The sequence below is a fragment of the Liolophura sinensis genome, chromosome 3, assembly GCF_032854445.1.
Source record: "Liolophura sinensis isolate JHLJ2023 chromosome 3, CUHK_Ljap_v2, whole genome shotgun sequence".
Classification (NCBI taxonomy): domain Eukaryota; kingdom Metazoa; phylum Mollusca; class Polyplacophora; order Chitonida; family Chitonidae; genus Liolophura; species Liolophura sinensis.
Window position 1 is genome coordinate 24,400,654 of NC_088297.1, and position 25,088 is coordinate 24,425,741.

At 41.0% G+C, this 25,088-nt stretch overlaps 1 long non-coding RNA gene across 1 annotated transcript; it reads right to left on the reverse strand.

The window, feature by feature from the left end:
* Positions 1-22,755: 22,755 nt before the first annotated feature.
* On the reverse strand, positions 22,756-24,751 carry LOC135463728 (uncharacterized). The gene is made up of 3 exons (XR_010443583.1): positions 24,653-24,751; positions 23,718-23,875; positions 22,756-22,835 (listed from the first exon to the last, which is right to left on the reverse strand). It is a non-coding gene; the product is annotated as an uncharacterized LOC135463728 (long non-coding RNA).
* Positions 24,752-25,088: the final 337 nt, after the last annotated feature.

Below are 25,088 nucleotides of genomic sequence, written 5' to 3' on the forward strand. Positions count from 1 at the left end.
CCAACGCTTGTCCCCATACAGCTAGAGTGACGAGAGCATTCATGGATGCAAACCACCTTCATGTGAACCAATTTCGAGTACAAATTCACCAGATTTAGCCCACTACTGAGCCCGTTTGCGACGAAATGGGACGAGCTCGTTTATTCTCGGATTCTCTCGCAGTTTTGCAAAGTTTCCTTGGACTATATTTTACATACATAGCAAACAAACTTCACTGGGTCGAATTTTGAAGGTAAACATTTTAGGTAAAAGAAATGAAAAAAGGTCAGCCTTAGCTAAAAGACCATTGAAAACTATCCCCAAACTATTAATGGGTAAACTAGTTAAAAGGTTTCCATCAGGATTCATCCACTTAAAGGCTTAACTGTTTTGGCCATACTGATCAATGTAACTGTCTGGGATGGTAAACCGAAAGTTTCTAATTTAAAAGAGAAGAAAACATAATAATGTTGTCAAAATCAATCGAAAGAGAGTCAACTTTCCTGAAAATATGGTCCTTAATATTTTTCAGATTTTGCATAATGTTCTAAATAATGATGTGATGCTTGTCTTATAAATTTATTTGACATTTCTTAGCTGAAAAACCGAAGTCTAGTGCAAATATACTAGTATTTATCAACCATGTATTACACCTCCTTCATAAATTGTTACACAACGGTTACATATACCAAATACCTACCACACAGCACATTGCCACTTGTAGTCTTGAATGTGCTTCATTTTCTGTTTCTGTGCCGCATTAAACCCATTACTAGGGATTTAAATGAGTGGTTATCTCCCATATAGCGTTGGTGCTTGGTTACCTCCAACATAGGCTACTTCTCATATAGCGGTGGTGCTTCTTTACCTTTGATATGGCGGTGGTATTTGGTTACCTCCCACATAGCGTTAGTGCTTGGTTACCTCGCATATAGCAGTGGTTACTTCTTATATGGCATGGGTTACCTCCCACATAGTGCTTAGCTCTTATATAGCAGTGATACATGGTTACTTTCCATAAGGAACTGGTGCTGAGTATCTTCTCATATAGCGGTGGTACTAGGTTATCTCTCGTATGGCGTTGGTTACCTCCCATATGGCGTTGATTACCTCCCATATGGCGTTGGTGCTTGGTTACCTCCCAGACAACAGTAGCACTTGGTTTGCTCACATATACAGGTGGTGCTTGGTGACCTCCCATGCACAGGTGGTGCTTGGTCACCTCCCATACACAGGTCATGCTTGGTGACCTCCCATACACAGGTGGTGCTTGGTGACCTCCCATACACAAATGGTGCTTGGTCACCTCTCATACACAGATGATGCTTGGCGATCTCCCTTACCCCGGTGGTGCTTGGTGACCTCCCAAACACAGGTGGTGCTTGGTGACCTCACATACACAGGTGGTGCTTGGTCACCTCAAATATACAAGTGGTGCTTGGTGACCTCCCATACACAGGTGGTGCTTGGTCACCTCTCATACACAAATGGTGCTTGGTCACCTCCCACACAGGTGGTGCTTGGTCACTTCTCATACACAGGTGGTGCTTGGTCACCTCCCATACACAGGTGGTGCTTGGTCACCTCCCATATTCACGAGGTGCTTGGTGTTATCCCATGCACAGGTGGTGCTTGGTCACCTCCCATACACACGAGGTGCTTGGTGTTATCCCATGCACAGGTGGTGTTTGGTCACTTCCCATACACAGGTGGTATTTGGTAACCTCCCATACACAGGTGGTGCTTGGTAACCTCCAATACACAGGTGGTACTTGGTCACCTCTCATACACCAGTGATGCTTGGTGACCTCCCATACACAGATGGTGCTTGGTGACCTCCGATACACAGGTGGTGCTTGGTCACCTCCAATACACAGGTCATGCTTGGTGACCTCCCATACAAAGATGGTGCTTGGTAACCTCCCATACACAGGTGGTGTTTGGTGACCTCCCATAAACAGGTAGTCCTTGGTGACCTCCCATACACCAGTGGTGCTTGGTCACCTCCCATACACCAGTGGTGCTTGGTCACCTCCAATACACAGGTGCTGCTTGGTCACCTCTCATACACAAGTGGTGCTTGGTAACCGCCCATACACAGGTGGCTTTTGGTGACCCATATACAGGTGGTGCTTGGTAACTTCCCATACACAGATGGTGCTTGGTAACCTCCCATACACAGGTGGTGTTTGGTCACCTCCCTTACCCCGGTGGTGCTTGGTCACCTCCCATACACAGGTGGTGCTTGGTCACCTGATACACAGGTGGTGCTTGGTAACCTCCCATACACAGGTGGTGCTTGGTCACCCCCCATACACAGGTGGCGCTTCTTCTCCACCTATACACACGAGGTACTTGGTCACCTCCCATACACAGGTGGTGCTTGGTGTCATCCCATACACAGGTGGTGCTTGGTGTCATCCCATACACAGATGGTGCTTGGTCACCTCCCATACACAGGTGGTGCTTGGTTACTTCCCATATACAGGTGGTGGTTGGTCACCTCCCATGCACAGGTGGTGCTTGGTAACCTCCCATACACAGGTGGTGCTTGGTCACCTCCCATACACAGGTGGTGCTTGGTTACCTCCATACACAGGTGTTGCTTGGTCACCAAGCAGCGGGGATCAAAATTTGGGGTTCAAGACCAGCTTTTTGAGCCTGTGGTTAAAACAAAAGTCAACCCTTCTTACAACTGGTCTTCCTTTATGTTTTCACTAGAAACTGTAGAACAAACGTACACATTTTTAGTAATAATTTTAAGAGAGACAAACGTATAAGAACTTTTGTTTTATTATCAAATATTTTGCGTGCCACACTAAATTAAGATTATGTACAGCTTCTATAGCCACTACATTAGATGCAAGCTGAATGCGTTTCTTGACAACAATAACATGACCTAAGAAAAAATGATAAAATACAGGTTAAACTGTGATATGGATAAAACATTGACATGATATACATGCAGAATCTTAAGATCAGTTTTAATTTCTTATTTCGTTCATTTATCATCGTTTAATGAACATACAGGTATTGGAATGTACAATCATGGTGGTATAATGCAACAAAATACTTTGTTAACATCGCCTCCACATAAACAGGGAGTGATATAAACATGTTAAATCGTATTTTACATGATAATTATGGTCATCGCACTTGGTATGGATTGAGTAACTTAATAAATTCAATGTGTTCTGCTAAATATGCTTCACTAAAGGGAATGATCACTGTATTATCATAATCATTGCTTTTTAATGCTAAAAAAATGTCATCTTAAATATGGGCCCACAGCCAAAAATACCAGGAAATTTGTAACAATGTGCACAGGCCGAAACAGAATGTTCATATATACATCATGTTTTACGTGATACATGACAGAAAAAGGGAACAATTTGTGGCCAAATTTCTTGGCAGAGGATATCAATGTATAAGTACTACAACCATAATCCTGATAAAGCAAAATAAAAAATAATCCTGATTAAAATTGAAATCTGATCCTTATTTACATAATGCAATGATAAAGAAAAGCTGTTTTTTAACACTTTCCCGATGTAATAATATTTTATTGCCAAAAAAATATTCTACCTTTTACGTAAGTATAAGTGCACCACGTAGATGACTGAAAAACTGCAATTCAGATCAAAGGCCGAGTGCAGTTATTCCTCAGTCGAAACAGAAAAAGATTCTGAACAAGGCTAAGGCCGAAGAGCCAGTAATGCTGATCTGCTCTTTTATTCATGGCCCAAATTTTCACAAAATAGCGCTGGATTTAATAGTCTGGTCTTTCCTTTTACCCCAAAAGTATGTGAACTGTTTACATTTACCTATTTTGGAGAAACAGGTATTTATTTTTACATCTGCATTAATTATCTCCTGGTCGTGAGTTGTAATCATTCTGGTCTGTGCTAACAAACCAATAGAAGGTACTGTGTGAGCTTATGAAAGAAAACAAAATTGAATGGAATGGCACCCATATTTAAAAGGAGCGGAAAAAATAAATGCCCTTCATAAAATATAATATGATGATATGTTTGACAGTTCTATTTGTATTGGAATGAAACTGGTTTAATTTTAGCTACTATTAGCTGATGCCCCTTTCAAACTTCTAGTATCAGCACTGGTATACTTACAATATTCTAAATCCTCCAAACACCCAGCCATGCAGAGAAAGTATTATACCTTGATATATAATTTAAAAGACATATTTGATATCATTTTGAAGATTCAAATTTATTGGTCCTGTATGCTGACTTATCCTGTTTACCTGTTCATATAACAGAGCACTCTTCTAATTCATGTACACCACAAAAGACAGCATGATGATGGTTGAATTGGCTTACGATTTGAATGTAGGCCAGATGCACACCTATACAATGTTTGCTGTTGAAGGCATTCACTGATGAAGAGCCCACGGATACCACGATATTAAAGGGCAACAAAAATTATTTGTTTGGAAATTCAGAATGATTCAAAAGGACAACACTATAAATAACAATTTTGCCCGCTTTCCTCATATTGGGCTGTTAAAAGGACCAATGAATTTGAAAGTTGAAAGTTCTGTACAGGCTTTCTAAACACAAAGCACTCAAATCTGAGCATTTTGTCTGCGTATACATATCTCAAGATTCAGAGAGAAGTGTTCCACAGCTGAATTCTGCATTTCAGGGAAGAGAATCTAACGAAATCCCAGGCGTCACGTGAAACACTTGAAAATCTGAATCATATTTGGGCCAGTGACTTCATACCAGGTTTTTATCATTTTCCACACACAGACCGATAAATTTCATCACTAAACATGTATGTGCATATAGATTTATGAATAGATTCGCCGAATGGATCTTGAAACCAGCTATTTCAAACAAAAACATATACATGTGATATCTCTCACACCCTTTGCTTCACAACGGACCACCGTATAATCTGATATTTTAAAACTACTTTACTCTGTTAGAAAAATTCTAAAGAATTAAATCAAAGTATTTTCTGAAATTGTCTTCCATCTGATGTATATTTGAGTGTTTTCTTTGCCTTTAATGACTTTTCCTACCACCCACTCTAAAACGACACTTCTTGAGAGCCCCCGTAACTGCCATGTAATACTGGGGAGAGACTGCAGCTGTATGGGGTAAAACTGGGGGAGGGGGGAGGGGGGAGGGGGGCTCGCCAAAACCACCCCAGGGAACCCATGATCGTCATCTTTCATCAGGGGCAGGGTAATAACGGGTGGGGCTGGTACAGTTCTACAATAGGCTTTACGGTCTTGCGGTAGTCATACTGGCGGTAGACGGTCTCATCGTCCAGCAGGTGGTACGAGGTGCTCTGCACGTATTTTATGGCCCGGAGGGTGCGACAGAACTGCATCCAGAGGAGGACGGCGCTGGCAAGGGTCATGACCGCACCGATGATGACAATGAAAAATCCCCAGGTGAGGGACTCCAGACTGACTGTGGTATTCCGCCACATGTTGTTACACCAGTTGTTACTACACGATGACTACAGAGAGACTAGGGAGAGTAGGACGCTGGCTGCCAGGGAAATACCTGAAGTAAAATAACGTGATAACATGAGGGCAGAGAAGACTGACTCACTGACTGTTAAACTCACTGACTGACTAACAACCAGGGAGACATCTCAGGGAAGATAAGGTGATATCATCAGGGCAGAGAAGACTGTCCGACTGGCTGCATGGCTGACTAGCTGACTGACTGCCAGCCAGGCAGACCCCTGAGGGAAGATAAGGTGATAACATCAGTGCAAAGAAGACTGACTGGCTCACTGACTGACTAACCACCAGGGAGACACCTCAGGGAAGATATGGTGATAATATCAGGGCAGAGAAGACTGTCTGACTAGCTGCCTGGCTGACTGGCTGACTGGCTGACTGACTGACAAACCACCAAGGAGACACCTCAGGGAAGACAACGTGATAACATCAGGGCAGAGAAGACTGACTGACTGACTGCATGGCTGACTGGCTCACTGACTGACTAACAGCCAGGGAGACATCTCAGGGAAGATCAACTGATATCATCAGGGCAGAGAAGACTGTGTGACTAGCTGCATGGCTGACTGGCTCACTGACTGACTAACCACCAGGGAGACATCTCAGGGAAGATAAGGTGATATCATCAGGGCAGAGAAGACTGTCTGACTGACTGCATGGCTGACTGGCTCACTGACTGACTGACAGAGAGGGAGACACCTCAGGGAAGATAAGGTGATAACATCAGGGCAGAGAAGACTGTCTGACTAGCTGCATGGCTGACTGGCTCACTGACTGACTGACAACCAGGGAGACACCTCAGGGAAGATAACGTGATAACACCAGGGCAGAGAAGACTGAATGACTGGCTTCAGTGATGCTACAAAGATCTCTTTAGATCTTAACATGAACTGGTAAGTGGCAAGAGATACATGTAGTCAGACTGCAGGTTTCAAACAACCACCCTTTTCCAGCCTTTAGTTATTCTAAATTCTCAACAAATTTGACCTCTAAAGTATAACTTTACACGCACTTCAAAAAATAAAATTCATACGACTTTGAAGACTTAAATACACTGTTCATGTAGGCCACACATACGAACTTCACAGAAATCATAACATAACCTGTTCGCTTCAATTAAATATGCCTCTAACATGACAAATATGCCTCAAACATGACAATTAAATATGCCTCTAACATGACAAATATGCCTCCAACATGACAATTAAATAAGCCTCTAACATGACAAATATGCCACTAAAATGACAATTAAGTATGCCTCTAACATGACTATTAAAGATGCCTTTAACATGATAAATAAATATGCCTCTAACATGACAAATATGCCTCCAACAGGACAATTAAATAAGCCTCTAACATGACAAATATGCCTCTAAAATGACAATTAAGTATGCCTCTAACATGACTATTAAAGATGCCTTCAACATGATAATTAAATATGCCTCTAACATGACAAATTATGCACTTTGTGTCCAGTTGAATGTGTAAAGGTTTGGGGTAAATACAAAATGCATACATGGACCATAAGCTGAGCACAATGCAGAAAAAAATGACTAACATTTAACTCCTCCTGGGTGCAATACAGACAAAAAGTTTTTTAAGAGTTACCTCCTCCTGACAAAGCTATCCTGTACAGCAAGCATGGAAATAATTCTCAAGTTGGTACATGATAAAATGGCAAATCTCCTGTTATTTACAGTATTAAAAACAATTAATCCTGGTAAAATACTATTTGGTGCAGGACATTGTCCTTGTTCTGCAACTTATTTTCAGTCTTGTACAGGTAAATGTATATGTACAGAAAGGATATTAGAGACAACAATTGTTACCTGCTCCTGACACGGCCGCAGCCAATCCAATCTCCGCTACCAAGTGGAGGTAAGGACTGATCGCCAAGATGAACAGTCCAGCACACGTCGCACCACCCTTTGTCGTCCCCAGGAACCACAAGATCTGGGCAACCTTAAAGGTGTCTGAAAATTACATCAAAACTGTAACACTCATTCCAATATGCTAGAGGTTATGTCATGGATTTCCCCCTTTGAGTTCCTTCCTCCGTAACGCTCATATAAGTGAAATATTCCTCAGTAGTGTGCACAACACCAATCAAATATATCAAATCAGTGCTCAGTTCAGTTTAATTTATTTACACTGCTATGCCATTTGACCAAAAATAAACAACAAAACAGGAATACAAAACTACATACGTACAGTATACAGTGCCATACAGTCCCACAAAGTTGCCGAAAGAATAGCTGAGAAAATAAATTTCCCGCAGTGTTAAGCTAAGTAACGTACGTTTTAATTAAATTATGGTATATATTTATTTTTATGATGGGTGTTTTACACCGTACTCAAGAATAGTTCACTTGTACACGACCAGAATTACGGCGGGGGGGGGGGGGGGGAGGTGGGGGACTGCGCAGAGCTGCAATGAAACCCACAACCATCCGTAGGTTGCTGACAGACCTTCCCACGTACGAGAAGAGAGGAAGCCAGCATAAACTGGACCTGAACTCTCCTGCATTGCACTGTGCTGTGCTAGCGCGCTAACCACCAGCTAAAAGAATAAGGTATCTTTTCTAATGTGCAATGTAACATGTAAACCATGCACAGAAAAGGTCACAACATGTAGAAACCCTAATTCCTCAACCTTTCCCATATGGAGGGATAAATTTTAGAGCTATTTATGTACCTCTATAATTTCATTTTGAAGACAAAAGTACATTGGTTGGGTTCACAAAAAATTCTTTTTTTTTTGTCAGTCTACACAGAATAATGCCTTCAGAAAGTGCTTGAATCAACACTTTGCAAACTTGTAAAATGGTTGAGTAGTGACAGTATAACCTGTGTTGTCTTGATGAAAAAACCTAGAGCTCTGCATTTTAAAATGCAATCAACCATGGATTACTGTATTTTACATAAAATTTAGCATTTTTCAAGAGACGCTCTTTGCTCGATGCTGATTGATTCAACCACGTTTTAGTTTTTTGTGAAGTTCGATTAATTCATCACAGATACCAGGAAAACTGCAGTGTTGGAACGAAGTGTGTCATTTTAAAGCCTTCATGTCCTTCTGACAGCGCATATTCACACACAGAACTAGGTGAAATGCAGCATGGCTCTGCAGCATGTTGAACAGCTGAAGCCTTCATGTCCTTCTGACAGCGCATATTCACACACACAACTAGGTGAAAGGCAGCATGGCTTTGCAGCATGTTGAACAGCTGAAGCCTTCATGTCCTTCTGACAGCGCATATTAACACACAGAACTAGGTAAAATGCAGCATGGCTCTGCAGCATGTTGAGCAGCTGAAGCCTTCATGTCCTTCTGACAGCGCATATTTACACACAGAACTAGGTAAAATGCAGCATGGTTCTGCAGCATGTTGAACAGCTGAAGCCTTCATGTCCTTCTGACAGCGCATATTTACACACACAACTAGGTGAAATGCAGCATGACTCTGCAGCCTGTTGAGCAGCTGAAGCCTTCATGTCCTTCTGACATCGCATATTTACACACCGAACTAGGTGAAATGCAGCATGGCTCTGCAGCCTGTTGAGCAGCTGAAGCCTTCATGTCCTTCTAACAGCGCATATTTACACACACAACTAGGTGAAATGCAGCATGACTCTGCAGCCTGTTGACCAGCTGAAGCCTTTCATGTCCTTCTGACAGCGCATATTTACACACAGAACTAGGTGAAATGCAGCATGACTCTGCAGCATGTTGAGCAGCTAAAGCCTTCATGTCCTTCTGACATCGCATATTTACACACAGAACTAGGTGAAATGCAGCATGACTCTGCAGCCTGTTGAGCAGCTGAAGCCTTCATGTCCTTCTGACAGCGCATATTTACACACAGAACTAGGTGAAATGCAGCATGACTCTGCAGCCTGTTGAGCAGCTGAAGCCTTCATGTCCTTCTGACAGCGCATATTTACACACAGAACTAGGTGAAATGCAGCATAAATGTGCAGCATGTTGAGCAGCTGAAGCCTTCATGTCCTTCTGACAGCGCATATTTACACACACAACTAGGTGAAATGCAGCATGACTCTGCAGCATGTTGACCAGCTGAAGCCTTCATGTCCTTCTGACAGCGCATATTTACACACAGAACTGGGTGAAATGCAGCATGACTCTGCAGCCTGTTGAGCAGCTGAAGCCTTCATGTCCTTCTGACAGCGCATATTTACACACAGAAATAGGTGAAATGCAGCATGACTCTGCAGCATGTTGAGCAGCTGAAGCCTTCATGTCCTTCTGACATCGCATATTTACACACCAAACTAGGTGAAATGCAGCATGACTCTGCAGCATGTTGAGCAGCTGAAGCCTTCATGTCCTTCTGACAGCGCATATTTACACACAGAACTAGGTGAAATGCAGCATCACTCTGCAGCATGTTGAGCTGTTGAAGCCTTCATGTCCTTCTGACAGCGCATATTTACACACAGAACTAGGTAAAATGCAGCATCACTCTGCAGCATGTTGAGCTGTTGAAGCCTTCATGTCCTTCTGACAGCGCATATTTACACACAGAACTAGGTAAAATGCAGCATCACTCTGCAGCCTGTTGAGTTGTTGAAGCCTTCATGTCCTTCTGACAGCGCATATTTACACACACAACTAGGCGAAATGCAGCATGACTCTGCAGCATGTTGAGCAGCTGAAGCCTTCATGTCCTTCTGACAGCGCATATTTACACACACAACTAGGCGAAATGCAGCATCACTCTGCAGCATGTTGAGCAGCTGAAGCCTTCATGTCCTTCTGACAGCGCATATTTACACACAGAACTAGGTAAAATGCAGCATCACTCTGCAGCATGTTGAGCAGCTGAAGCCTTCATGTCCTTCTGACAGCGCATATTTACACACAGAACTAGGTGAAATGCAGCATGACTCTGCAGCATGTTGAGCAGCTGAAGCCTCATGTCCTTCTGACAGCGCATATTTACACACACAACTAGGTGAAATGCAGCATGACTCTGCAGCATGTTGAGCAGCTGAAGCCTTCATGTCCTTCTGACAGCGCATATTTACACACAGAACTAGGTGAAATGCAGCATGGCTCTGCAGCATGTTGAGCAGCTGAAGCTTTCATGTCCTTCTGACAGCGCATATTTACACACAGAACTAGGTGAAATGCAGCATGACTCTGCAGCCTGTTGAGCAGCTGAAGCCTTCATGTCCTTCTGACAGCGCATATTTACACACAGAACTAGGTGAAATGCAGCATGACTCTGCAGCATGTTGAGCAGCTGAAGCCTTCATGTCCTTCTGACAGCGCATATTTACACACAGAACTAGGTGAAATGCAGCATGACTCTGCAGCATATTGAGCAGCTGAAGCCTTCATGTCCTTCTGACAGCGCATATTTACACACAGAACTAGGTGAAATGCAGCATGACTCTGCAGCCTGTTGAGCAGCTGAAGCCTTCCTGTCCTTCTGACAGCGCATATTTACACACAGAACTAGGTGAAATGCAGCATGACTCTGCAGCATGTTGAGCAGCTGAAGCCTTCATGTCCTTCTGACAGCGCATATTTACACACCGAACTAGGTGAAATACAGCATTACGTTGCAGCATGTTAAGTATTTGCAAGCTTCATGTTCTTCTGAAATGTACGTGAGAAGGTCTGTCAGCAACCTGCGGATGGTCGTGGGTTTTCGCGGGCACAGCCCGGTTTTCTCCCACCATGATTTTCTCTCACTACAATCCTGGCCGTTGTCAGTAAATAAGTAAAATCCTTCTGAAAGCGCATATTTACACACCAAACTAGGTGAAATGCAGCATTATTCTGCTACATGCTGAACAGTTGAAGCCTTCACAGATATGTTTCCCTGCAGCATTTACGATTGGCAATCTTTTGGTCCTACTCAATAATTATATGTAGTCTATAACGGTTTACACGTAATACAGAGTACTCAGTAGTAGTACTCTGATTTAAAATAGTCAACATGGCCTGCCATGTTCTGTACAGGAGATGTTAATTGTGACACCCATTTCTCAACTTTAAAAGAAAAGACAACAAATAATATATAAACTGAAGTTATTTAGGAACAGTCGTGAAAACAAATGTGAACGATCACAGACACGCTTGGTAACTCTACATATCAACTTCTAACAGGGCATTCAGAGAATTCCGGTAGCTCCTGCTCGCCTCATTGAGCACTTTGTCAAACTACACAATGTTAAAGTCATGTAATACATTCAAATACTGAACTCTCTACCACGATTTCAACGGATTAAGGAATTTTAAATCATTGTGGTGGTAAAAAGATACTATGGGGAGTCAGTGCACAAATTGACCACAGAGGTCTATGATATGCGAATCGCGAACTGCATTTACCTTCCCTGTACTATGGGAGGAAACTGCAAACTGGGTGTTAGGTTTGGTATGCACATGTATGTATATGTATGAATGGGTTTTCACATCGTGCTCAACTATTTTTTAGTCATATGAGGAAGACGAGTCATTTGGTTTTTACCTACATGTATATATATATACGTCTTCTTGTTGTAGGGCTAGTCCATGTCGCCAAAGTCCAGCCTTTAATGGCTGACTATGACTCGCTCAATAATGTGTGCACATGTATGTATCCTTGCGGTTTAACGTCATATTTAACAATTTTTTTAGTCCTATGACGACGAGAAGTAAGGACGAGTTCATGCCGTCAAAGAGGTGCCGCTACTGCAATATCATTCCGAAGACACCAGACGTGATACCCCACCCAGTAGACAACGGGCCACCAATCGTGTTTCTTTGCACTTACCTCTCCGTGCTGAGCAGCAAAGTTAGGCAGCAATAAGTATAATTTTTAAAGTCTCTAGTATGACCCAACCCGGGTTTGATCCCGAACCTCCCGGCTTTGATCCGGACGGTCTAACCATTAGGCCACTGAAACTGTGTCATGTCTGGTGTCATCAGCATGCTACTTTATTGGCGGCAGCACTTTGGCGGCATGGATTCACTCTCCCAGATTGTACATGTATGTACACAACTCAAGGATGGCCCCAAACCAACGTCAGGTTTAAAAACCTGATGCAGGTGCTGTGGCAGTGTGTCAGGGCACATGGGACAAAAATTATCAAGTATGTCTTCACGACCTTAAGTCAGCAGACGCTTATGTTCCTTGTCTTTTCGCCTGTCGATTTATCGTTGGCACAACGTCGATCTGTTATTTCCCAGACCGCATGGGTCCGATATTCCTCTGATGCTATGGCATGTTTGGGCAGGTAACTATGTCAGGTTTTTAAATGGAGCTCACTTTATTACAAGTCGGGGCGGCGACATAATTGACCAATCATAATTAAGGGTTACGGTAAGATCTTATCTATATAAATGGGGCTACTCACTGATCGTCAGTGACATTATGCCTTTGCAGATTAACTTTTGTCGCTTGCAAATTATACTTTCCCAGTACCAAAATGTTCTCTTAGACGACGATGACCGCCAACTCGATTAATAGTATAACCTTCTACAGTCTGGGATTGCTATTAATAAAGTAAACACTCAACCAATTAATACGATAATTTTAAAACTTATCACGGCCGTCCTCAAACATTGTATGTGACATATGGTCTTTGGTCCTAACGTATAGATAGCTTGCCTGAGTTCCAGCCAACCTGGATCAAGTACATGAGGTGGAAAGAGATCAACTAGGCTATGTGAGGGCGGGGCTGCACCCTACATTTTGCGTTCTATTTTTATTTTGTCCATACATATCTCTTTGAAGCTATCAATAAGCTGCCTCACTGATGTAGGGAAATGCATTGCCCGCCTAAAGGCGAGTCGGTCTTTAGCGAGTTACTCTTTTATTCTTTCAGTACGTCACTGTTTCTGCGCAGACCTAGTCGTGCTCATCCATGCAGGTCAAAGCCCACCGAAACGTACCAATATCTACACAGGGGGTCGGCACACCACCTGTCCTGCTTTTAATCTTCTATCAGCGGTGAAATCACTAGGTACTGTCGACCCTGCAGCAATACGCTGGATTTCTTTAAGAAATCAGCACTCTTCAAATCTAAATTGCTCATCAGAGGATACTCGGAAACTGAAGTTGATTCCACTGTCAACAAAGTGAAATTTGAGGACCGTGCTATGACTCCTCCGAAAAAACAAGACTACCAAACACACAAATAAGTTTCACAACCACTTATCACAATCGTCAAAGGAATATTAGAAGCATCCGTAACAAATACAAGCATCTAATTGAAGGAAATAAAGACTGTAATGAAATATTTCCTCTTCGTCCTCTAATCGGCTAATCCAAATTATAGCATATGCTAACATTGTCTTTGCCGTGGACCCGTGGATTTATCTCACGGTGAGACCCTAGTCAGTGAGTGAGAGGTGTTTGTCTGTGGCTGCCCTATTGGCTGTTTGATGGCAAACGACCTGTGATCGGTCAGTTTAATCGGGTTCCCGACTTGTTAACTCGGGGCCTCGATCTCAATGCTATGCTACTCTTGTTTAAAGGGAGCGCGAGTCTTCACGAGAATGCGGTTAGCTGTTTGTGATGTAATTTCGGAACCAGTGATCGCACTGAAGATAACAAAAGTAGAGGATAAGATCTAAAGTGCCACATTCTTCAGGAAGCAAGCTTATCCTTGATAGTGGATCAAATCCAAACGGGGGGGGGGGGGGAGCCGTTACCAACCACGTCTTTAAATATGGTACAATATTGTTTTATTTGTTCTTGAGCTTACCTGATCAGTGTCTGACCTACATTTTCCCCTGTGCGTACGTAATACAGTGTGTTGTAATTCAGTCGAGCGTTCTCGAAGCTTCGGTGTGTATGAGTTTCGTGTTATCGTAAATAGGATATACATTCTGGTAATATGCATCGGTGTTGTAAACATGTTTAACCATCCAGAATTTTCTTTACGTTAGTCTGTAAATATGAGTGACGGGGCTGTGAAGCTGGCAGTCATTTACTCAAGTTCACTTGGAGCAGTCATATTTACTGTCATCGACTGTGAAGGATTTTACTGGGTTTGGAGACATCGACTTTCACGCCATTCGCCGTTCATCATTTGTCCTCCATTTTCTGAATGTAGCACTTTATTAGCTTGTGTTTTGTAACATGCTAATTTCTTGAGACATTATTTTGTAAAATAATACATCGCCAGCTGGGCATCACCGACGCTACTGTCAACCCCACCGCCCTGAGAAGTTGCACCGTTACATGCAGTTGGGGATCAACCATCGTCAGAATGTCGTGCCAACTATAGCTTGTCACTTATCGGACTATCATCCGTCCATTGTGGAATTCCCCTTAACTGTGGATTCTATATTTACGTGGACTGACTCACCTGTGGAAGCGGGATATCCCATCCGGATTTAGACGCTGTATTTATTAAGAGACTATATTTTTGTAATTATTTGTATTGTTTTGTACATTATTATCAGTTCTATTTTTTTGTCTATTTTGTTCAAATGTATTTATTGAACTAATTCAAGCGTGTTTGTCTTTATTTGTTTGATCTTGTGTAAGACCTATCGCTGATTTGAGAGTTGAAAAAGCCAATTGTTCCTCATCCTTTCTCATCTTTACTCTCCGATAGTGTTCTCATCTTTACTCTACGGTAGTGTTCTCATCTTTTCTCTACGATAGTGTTTTCAGAAGAACGTTTGCCGATAGAGTTTTTGTTAAGATCTATGAAACCCATTGGCGTGGAAATTCTCTGCATAGGCTTACCAAACATTAGAATGAGCTGGATTTATGAAAGTAAATACAAACATCTACATAATTAATATGACAGATATGTCGAACTGTATGTTGTAAATGAGCCCGATTGGCAGAGCGGTTTATTTCACTTATGCCCACGATTTGAAAAATTAGAGTAGAAAAGTCGAAATAGAATGTAGGCATAAGTGGAATGGAGGGACAAGGGATTAGGATAAAATCATGCTCACTGTCAGAAGACATACGTCGTTTCCCAATACAAAGATCAAAAGGTGCTTCCTGATGACGTGATCTGTGTCACCTTGACATAAAACGATAACGATCGACAAGGAGCTGACATGGTGCTGTGGGACTGGGTGGGGTCGGAGTGGGTGGTCTGGCTCGGGGAGGGAAGGAAACCTGGGAATTCTCACACATGTTAAATAATGCGCCTACATGAAAACCTAACTCTGTTACCAAAGGCCAATACAAAACTCAGTCCAAGTGTCAAGTCCGCCACTCGTATACCATTCGTGAACAATGAATGCGCGTTCCAATCGCAAGATACACTTCCAAAACAACCAAAAACACTTTTTGTTCCCAAAGGACCATTTAAGGAATAATATATAAATGGTAAATAAGGTTGCTAAAATACACAAGAGAAGCATTCATTAGTTTTCAGTTTTCAATGATGCGCAAGACTTTCTAGGCACGAAATGTAATTCAAAATTCAAACTCGTAGTTCGTGAATAATTATCAGGTTAGATACAAACATTGTTTGACTGGGATGGCGACCACATCTAGTCCAACACCTCTTTTGAGGAAGCAATCGAGGTGACAAAAACGGGCAAAAGTGAGTGATCATCTACATGTAGCTTGGACATCAAAAACTAAAAGCGGTAGTTGACTTACACAATGTTTTCATTGCTTGGAAATGTTCATTCATGTCATGAAATCACCGGTTTAGCGTTTGAAGTTGGAAAGAGTTTTCTATATTTTGAAATACACCGTAAGATATGTGACATTTTATTCGTATGTGTTTGTAAAATTACACATTTTACTAATTTCAAGAAGTTGAAGAAGGTTTAAGAAGCAAGATGATACAACATTAACACCGTATAGCGTCAAATACATCTGTGTGGATTTCTCTGAAGCCGTCGAAATGAGCTATATCTGTTCCCGATATTGATTTGGCTTTTTTTTTCAATCTGTTAATACGTCTGTTATCCATTACACTGGTGCCTTGACACAGTTTTACCACATCGTGTTACTTCGTGTAGGTCCGCTTTTATACAATTTAGTAAGGTGTTCCAACAGAGTTTGAAGAGCACAAAAACACAGCTAATATCTTACTCTGATTCATGGCCTTATCAAAGAATGTAGCAAATTTTTATATTTTGAACAGATCTCAAACATCATTGTTTTCCCAGCAGATCTTGGTCTAGTGAGAGACTCAACCAAAATGACGTTTTCTAAAAACGGTAATTTCTTTTGAACAAATACCACGGACAAAAAGTATCCAGCAACATTCTTTTTACTGCTACAAGTACGTAATATTCTATACAGATACACGTAACAGCTCACTTGAAAGCTTTAATAGTAGATATTTCCTTATTATTGCAAATAGCAAATTTGTTCGATGAAACTAAACCCTCCTGTTCGTAAAATTTATTCTGCTAAACTGAAAATGGTAACTTATTTATCTTTTAGTCAATCAATAGCTGTATAAAAGAGCTTGAGCAAAGGGCTTCATGCAAGTGTTAATGTTATTGTTGAGAAACGTAGGTACCGGAAAGATAGCACGATGGTACGATGATGGCCTTTCCGGCTTCCATAGAAAGATGGAGCTACATGTAGCTCAGATCCCGGAGAGTTTGTCGTTGTGGATCATATTTCTATGTATCTGGTGAGACACCCGTCACCTCCCCATTCAGGATTGCTGATTTCGTCCACAATAAAATGTGGTAGAACACCTAACAAACTCCAGGAAGAAAAGAGACTTTCCCATTACCTTTTCCATCCTGTCTAGAATACAGAGTCATTTCCGCCCGCCATGACATCTAATTATTTATCTCATTTACTTTGCGCCGTATTCAACAATTTCTTAACGTATATATGATGACAGTTAGGTTTATTGGTAGAAAAAGGCGTCCTAAATTCTGTATAGAAAACACCACCCATCACTAGGCAACAGGTAAAGCTCTGTGCCTAGAGTTGAAGCTTTATTTGCCAACGAAACCTGAATTCGAACCCTCCACTTTTTGGCCAAGGGCTTTGTTCGAAATATAAACGGTTGCAATCAAAGCACAACTGAGATACATATTTTTACTATAGACAACTTTTACGGATAGAAAATTGATTACACTCAATCGCCTAGAATATACCTTGCGTCTTTCAAGCATCATTGAAAATTGTTGACTATTTCTCTTTGCATAATTCCGTTTTGTTTTCGTATTTTATATGCTACCTTAGTTCTTTGATAGTTTGTGCTAAACATTGTTTTGGGAATTGGCCTTGCCATTATTGACCTGGAACGTCCATCTTGGTTGACGACTGGTGCAGGAATGTCTCTTTCGACGAATAGATTGTAACATCAGGTTGTAAAAGTCATTAGTTCAAAGTTTTATCGGTCCGCTAGAATTCTTCAATGCTATTAGTTTACCTTGAAATATAAATTTTTTGTCAAGATTTCTTTAAACGAGATTGCATTCATGTTATTTGCGAAGGCTTTAACACAGTTTTTGACTATTTTTCGAATTTTGGTTGTTTTGTGTCGGTTTGTTTTTTTTTTTTCATTATTTTTCTCGTAATTGTCCAATTACGAAAAGGCTTCCGGAAATATCTATGTGTTTAGAATCCACTTTAAAAGCCATATTGATTGATGGCGTTACCACGGTCTTGTCCTTTTGTTTATAGCTTATCCATATTGTTTATAGAGCGTGTTACCATAGTCTCGTTCAGTCATCCAATCTTTTAATATTCCATGTTGAAAGCCATCATATATATATGGCAAATTTTTGACTTTGGATATACATGTGTAAGCAACGAACAAATAAATAAATAAATGAATAAATAAATAAATGAATAAATAAATAAATGTACTTGTAAGTTTTCAAGCGCCGTCTTGTACTTACGTGTGTATGCTTACATAAGGTCACTAATCAAGCGATGAAATGTATTTCCCGCATTTACGGCGTATTATCCAACGTATCCAATATCAGTAGGTTTTGTCAGCTTAATGACATTTCTTAATCGCATTTGTCACCTAATATATCATGAATGTTATCACTTTACCTACCACGCGCAAAATTAACCATCCATATTGTGAGACACTTGAGCCCATATTAAGATATACCCATCTAAAACAGCTTTATACTCGAGGTACACTTTCATTCTGAGACACTTGAGCCCATATTAAGGTATACCCATCTAAAACAGCTTTATACCCAGGTACACTTTCATTCTGAGACACTTGAGCCCATATTAAGGTATACCCATCTAAAACAGCTTTATACTCGAGGTACACTTTCATTCTGAGACACTTGAGCCCATATTAAGGTATACAAATCTAAAACAGCTTTATACCCCAGGTACACTTTCATTCTGAGACACTTGAGCCCATATTAAGGTATACCCATCTAAAACAGCTTTATACCCCAGGCACACTTTCATTCTGAGACACTTGATAGCCGCTTTGAAGAAAGCAAATAAAACACGGAAGGTTGATTACAAAATTGTGCATTTTATTAAGCCTGTGCCAAAAGTGGATGTAACATCACAGGATAAGTAGCGTATATATATCATTTAAACAATTATATATAATTTGTTAGCAGAAAACAAATAGCGTGTCCGACCCACAGCTTTGACGCACACATAACATACATTTAGATTTTAATCCTGTGTTACCATGGCAACTGGATGTCATAACAGGAAACTTTTATCCAACTGCATCGAGTCATGATATGTCACAATTTCAATATGTCACACCAAATGTAAAACTGACAGTAAGTTAATTTAGAACAGAATGCGTAAATAATGCGGAAAGATTTCACGTGACACACATTAAACTAATATGTCATGAAGTACTAAGTCTGGTAGCCATCATCTTTGTTATTTTGTTATCACAGTCAATTCACATGTAATTGTGTTATTTTAAATTTCAACATAATTCAAATGTAACTTAAGTCAATACAATTGTTCTATAGAAAGGGCTGAAGGTAATGAAGAAGAACATACAAAACTGAACAGAATTAGATAACACTTAATGAAACACAATCAGCATTTTCCGACACGTGTTTTTAAATAATATTCCATTCCTTATCGCAAAGAAATGTAGCACATGTAAATACAAAACCTACCGATAGATTAAAAGCTTGTCCGCTCTCGTTGTGCCAGTTCATTTAGTACAGCAGCAACAGCGGCAACCTCGGCAACAGTATATAACATCATCTGATCATATTAGATCTAAGTGTAATTTGAATAAAAAAAGTATTCTATAAACAATCGCAAAAACTCAAACCATAACCTGATTATATAAGTAATAAAAGTAATATGCCACTTAGAAATGGGTTATATTTCTGTAGTTTCAGTTTCATAGTCAGATGTACGAAAAAGGCACTGCCTGATTCATAATACAAAGTTGTAAATACAAAAGTGGGCATAGCATGCAATGTTAGTGTGCAGAAATCTAAAATTCATTCCAAAGCAGTCTGCAAGCTAGTTGAACAAGACATTGATATCGGGTAGAAATCCGTAAATTTATGTGATCTGTTAACCCTTTGCCCGGCTGGCTTTGTTACTATGGAATGCTGGGTAATATTTCGTGGCACAGTTTCAATCGATCATACACATACATAAACTATACACACAATTTGGATCGAGAATTTTGCAGATGCCAAATGAAAATGTTTTCATGTATTTAACGTTTAAATGTGCGTTACACGGTGAAGGTCACACCTCTAATTGTGTTACACGGTGAAAGTCACACCTCTTGCCGTGCTACACAGTGAAGGCCACACCTCTAATTATGTTGCACGTTGAAGGTCACACCTCTAATTGTTTTACACAGTGAATTATATTTATTTATTTCATTGGTGTTTTACACCGTACTCAAGAATATTCCACTTATATGACGGCGGCCGTTACGCATGGTACGGTTATACTTCCTATTTATTTGGTTTGTCTGTAATGTCATAACAGGACAGTTACTAACCTTTATTATGGTGGTTTATGTTTAAATGAATAACTATACTACGACACGAATAAAGGTCTTGTAAAAGAGTGGATGGGATGGAATGACAGAACGAAGCAACAACAACGGTTTAAACACGGGAACGTTTATATTATATGACTTATATGTAGTCTATTTTATTGCAAAACAGATGTAGACCTTAACAGTGAGAGGGTAGATAGAACTAATAAGAGTTATAAGGTGATGAACAGCGTGTTTCTGAGAGAAAATAAAACTGAGAAAGGAGGAAAGAGGGAAGAGCCTGTGAGTTCGTAACTGAGTTATCTCCCTTAAACAGCCTCCACATGGCGCTATACTTATGTTGGTCATTTACCAAAGCTGGGTATTCTTTCCCATTTGTAAATATCGTACATGTATGTAAATAAAATGAAAACTTCAGCCAAGTACATAATAGTGACAGCAAAGTCGGAAGCTAAGTTATAATTGGTGCCTCGCGCTGGCAGTCACGCGGGGCTGTTGCTAAGACCCACAGAAGACTCAGTTACTTCCCTTTGTAAAGGTCGGTCTCGCTCAGGGGACAAAGTTGGCGTACGTATCAAAACTCTCAATGAACGTCCTAACAACTTCATAGCAGAATCTATACTGCTCCTGAAAAACAAAAATACAATAGGTGCTCACGAGGTACGTATGGGAATCTATCCCATGTTATGATCGCTGATAATGGCCACAATATGCCTGCCGTAATACCGATGTAATCTGGTCGCGTCCAGCCATACACCTGACCGAAATCACATTGGTGAAAACTTCTTGAGCATAGCGTTAACGAACAAACGAACAATAATCCAATCAATAAGGTCGGGGGTTCGAATCCAGCTCTCGCTGATTCGTCGGCAGCCTTAATTTTATTTTTTTTATTTGACCGGTGTTTTACTTCGCACTTAAGAATATTTCACTTATATGACGGCGGCTCGGCAACATAAAGTTAAGTGGTTTCTGGTGTTCCTGGCGAAGGACCTTGTGTTAATCCAAGCATTTCTCTTTTAGCCACCCCAAAAATGATAGCTTTTAGATATGGGAAAAATGTTTAAATGTGGAAATAAACAAAAAAATAAATAAACAGGACAGGACGAGAAAGGTTCTGTAAACACGGCTTTGCTTTGGAATTGGCGTCCGCTTTCCTGTGTGAAAATAAGTTACCTAAATTTTATATTCTAGAATCTAAATTACAAAAACAATTTACTGGTATATTGTTGTGTCACCGTATAGGTGAAATGGTGATGTGATACCTGATGAGGACAAGGAGAAAACCTTTTGTCTACAGGCGTCTGGTGCTTTACTTTAAAGTTTAAGGCCAATACTTTTATCATGCTCACACTAATTGTGTCTTGCAAAAAGCGGCTAGTTCTAGTGTTTGGGGATTTATTTATTTATTTACTTATTTCATTGGTTCTTTACGCCGTACTCAATAATATATAACTTATACGAAGGCGGGCTCGGGGAAAATCATCACCATAATAATAGTATCCAATATTCTGCTTGAAACATTGGCAAAAATTGATAAGAACGATGACAAAGCACTCTTTTTTGGAATGTATCCGGAGTAACTTACCACGTTAGGCAGAGCGCCGGGCCAGTGTTTCCGGTTGGTGTTCCCAGTATTCAGTACAATAACTTACCACGTTAGGTAGATGTCGAGGTTGGTGTTTCTGATTGCTGTTCCCAGTATTCAGTACAATAACTTATCACGTTAGGTAGATGTCGAGGTTGTTGTTTCCTGTTGGTGTTCCCAGTATTCAGTACAATAACTTACCACGTTCGGCAGAGCTCCGTGCCGGTGTTTCTGGCTGGTGTTCACAGTACAAAGTACAATAACTTACCACGTTAGGCTGAGCTCCTGGGCGGTGTTTCCGGTTGGTGTTCACAGTATACAGTAAAATAACGTACCACGTTAGGTAGATGTCGAAGATGGTATTTCTGATTGTTGTTCCCAGTATACAGTACAATAACTTACCACGTTAAGCTGAGCTCCGGGCCGGTGTTTACGGTTGGTGTTCACAGTATTCGGTACAATAACTTACCACGTTAGGAAGGGCGCCGGGGCGGTGTTTCCGGTTGGTATTACCAGTATACAGTACAAAAACTTACCACGTTAGGCAGAACTCCGGCCCGGGGTTTCCGGTTGGTGTTCCTAGTATACAGTACAATAACTTACCACGTTAGGCTGAGCTCCGGGTCGGTGTTTCTGGTTGGTGTTCACAGTATATGGTACAATAACTTGCCACGCTAGACTGAGCTCCGGCCCGGTGTTTCCCGTTGGTGTTCCCAGTATATGGTACGATAACTTACCACGTTAGGCAGAGCTCCGGGGCGGTGTTTCCGGTTGGTGTTTACAGTGTACAGTACACTGATCATATGTTCCGCTTTTAGTTTCTCCAACACAGTGAAACAGGTACACAGCAGCACGGTTTTGTCCACGCCATTCCTAGGAAGGAAAAAAACCATAACTGTCAGAAAAAAATGTGTGGCAAACTGAGCCCGGTCAGCCAAAGCAACGACAACAATATCATAATAGGAAACTTAGACTTCGAACTCTTTTACTGCTAAAGGTAAAAAAGTGCAATAGTATCATGTGACCTGTCAAGTACTGCAGGGTCGCACTTTTTACAGCTGTAAAAAGATTCATAAAAAGCTGTTTAGAATAAACAAACGATGGAGACATTTCTAGCGTTGCCCGCGTGGGAACTTGAGACGTTTCTGAAGGAAAGAGGCGTCATTTGTATCTCTGGAACACGGCCTTGTCATCTTGTCATATATAACGATATATATAGTACAGTTACATGATATATCTCAACATGGATTTTGTACCTTATCTCAACATGGACTTTCTTCAAGACGATGCTTAAATCCTAACAACATGTATCGTTCAGCCTATATGAGTGAAACGCCTGAAAGTTCCAGCACGAGGAATGTAGCTGTGGATGTACACGTGAGCAAAAGAGGCGGTAACTTAAAACCGTTAAGGCGAACACGCGATACCTTTAATGAAATAACAGCTTCGTCTGTGCACGTCTTACCGTTCAAATTCGGTAATAAAGTTTGTTTAATTCATAATGTGGACCTCTTTTAAACGCTCTGAAACATTATTTTTCTGAAACGCAGTAATTTCCGCTTTTTTTGTTAAATAGAGAAGTGCAGTGTATTGCTGATGGCCCAGAATTGCTGATTGCTGAAGTGCAGTGTCGTATATTTAAGAAACATGGAGTATGCCGTATGCAAAGTAGGCAGTGCTGACGTCACAAACAGGCACTGCCCTAGTGCAAAGAATAAGAGGTCATAGCCGTGCTGGCGGGCCTGTGGTTCTTACACGCAGTGGACGATGATGGGCCTGTTGTCATTCTGTCTCTGCCATTCCTGAACAGTCTTCTGCAGGTTGATCAACCGCTCTGCTGAGGCCGGTACCACCGAGCCGGGCTTCCATAGGTTCACACAGAACTGACGCACGATCTGATCAGTCTTTTGCTCCTGCCAAATATAGGAAACAAAAGGAAAACTTTAAAAAATAAAAGTTTTTAAAGTGAAAGACAGCTAAGATAGGTCAGACGGACTTTCAGTTATATTTTAAAATCCTTTTAGGAGAGTAAAATGCATTCACATGCCGTCTGTGGCAGGGTACTCTTAAATCCCATCGTTGTTTTATTTCGTACAAACTATGCGCCGGAACACACATTCAAGGCTTGTTATCGCCTTTACAAGGAGGTATTTTTTTTACATACGGTAATTCAGATTACAAATTGGAACATCCGTAATTGCTGGCTTCATTTGCAAAGGTACCCTTCCACATGAAACCCTAACGAATCCAAGAAGCCATGGTTGAGTGGTTAATGTTCTCTCGTTTCAGTCTGTAGGACAAACGAGGTGACAGGGCCTTTATAGATGAAGATTTCTATCAGTGGGGCTTAGGTGACCATTAGTGCTCGAAAGCGCATGCGCGGTCTTTGCGCATTGTAAGGTTTGTTGAAGGCCATGCACTTTTTTCATACCAATATGGTATACAAATCTTTAATTGACATGTAGAAAGGTTCGTCAGTAAGTTGCCAAAAGTCGGCGGTTTATTGTGGGCACTCCGGTTTCCTCCAACCATAAACTGACTACCATTATCTAAGAGAAATCTTCTTGTGAATGGTGTCAAACAACTATGGCAATTATCAATAAAGAAATAAATCAGAGATATAAAACCTATAAAAGGGAGATCGAAATACTTCCGGTTTACCGGCATGAATCGCTATTGCTACTACTCACTCCTTTCTCATAGGATAGGTTGAGCTGTCGAACAAGATTCCCTGCATCTGACGTCGTCCATTGATGCTGTACCTCAAACGGACCGAAATTTCGAGTTTCATCATCAGCCGGCCAATACTGACCGTCCTGGAGAGACAGGTGAGCAATATCATGATAGCAATAAAAGTAAAGGAAGCGGAGACTAGGGTGATAAAGAAAACCAAGCGCTACATGTAGCTGAACAGACCCACACTGAGCAAACTCACTGAGCAAAACCATGTGTTAACTCAATAGACCCATATAGTTACTGACAAAAACATGCGTTAGCAGAACAGACCCACACAGAGACTGAACAAAACCTTGTGTAGCTGAACAGACCCATACAGTGACTGAACAAAAACATGTGTTAACTGAACAGACCCACACAATGACTGAACAAAACCATGTGTAGCTGAAC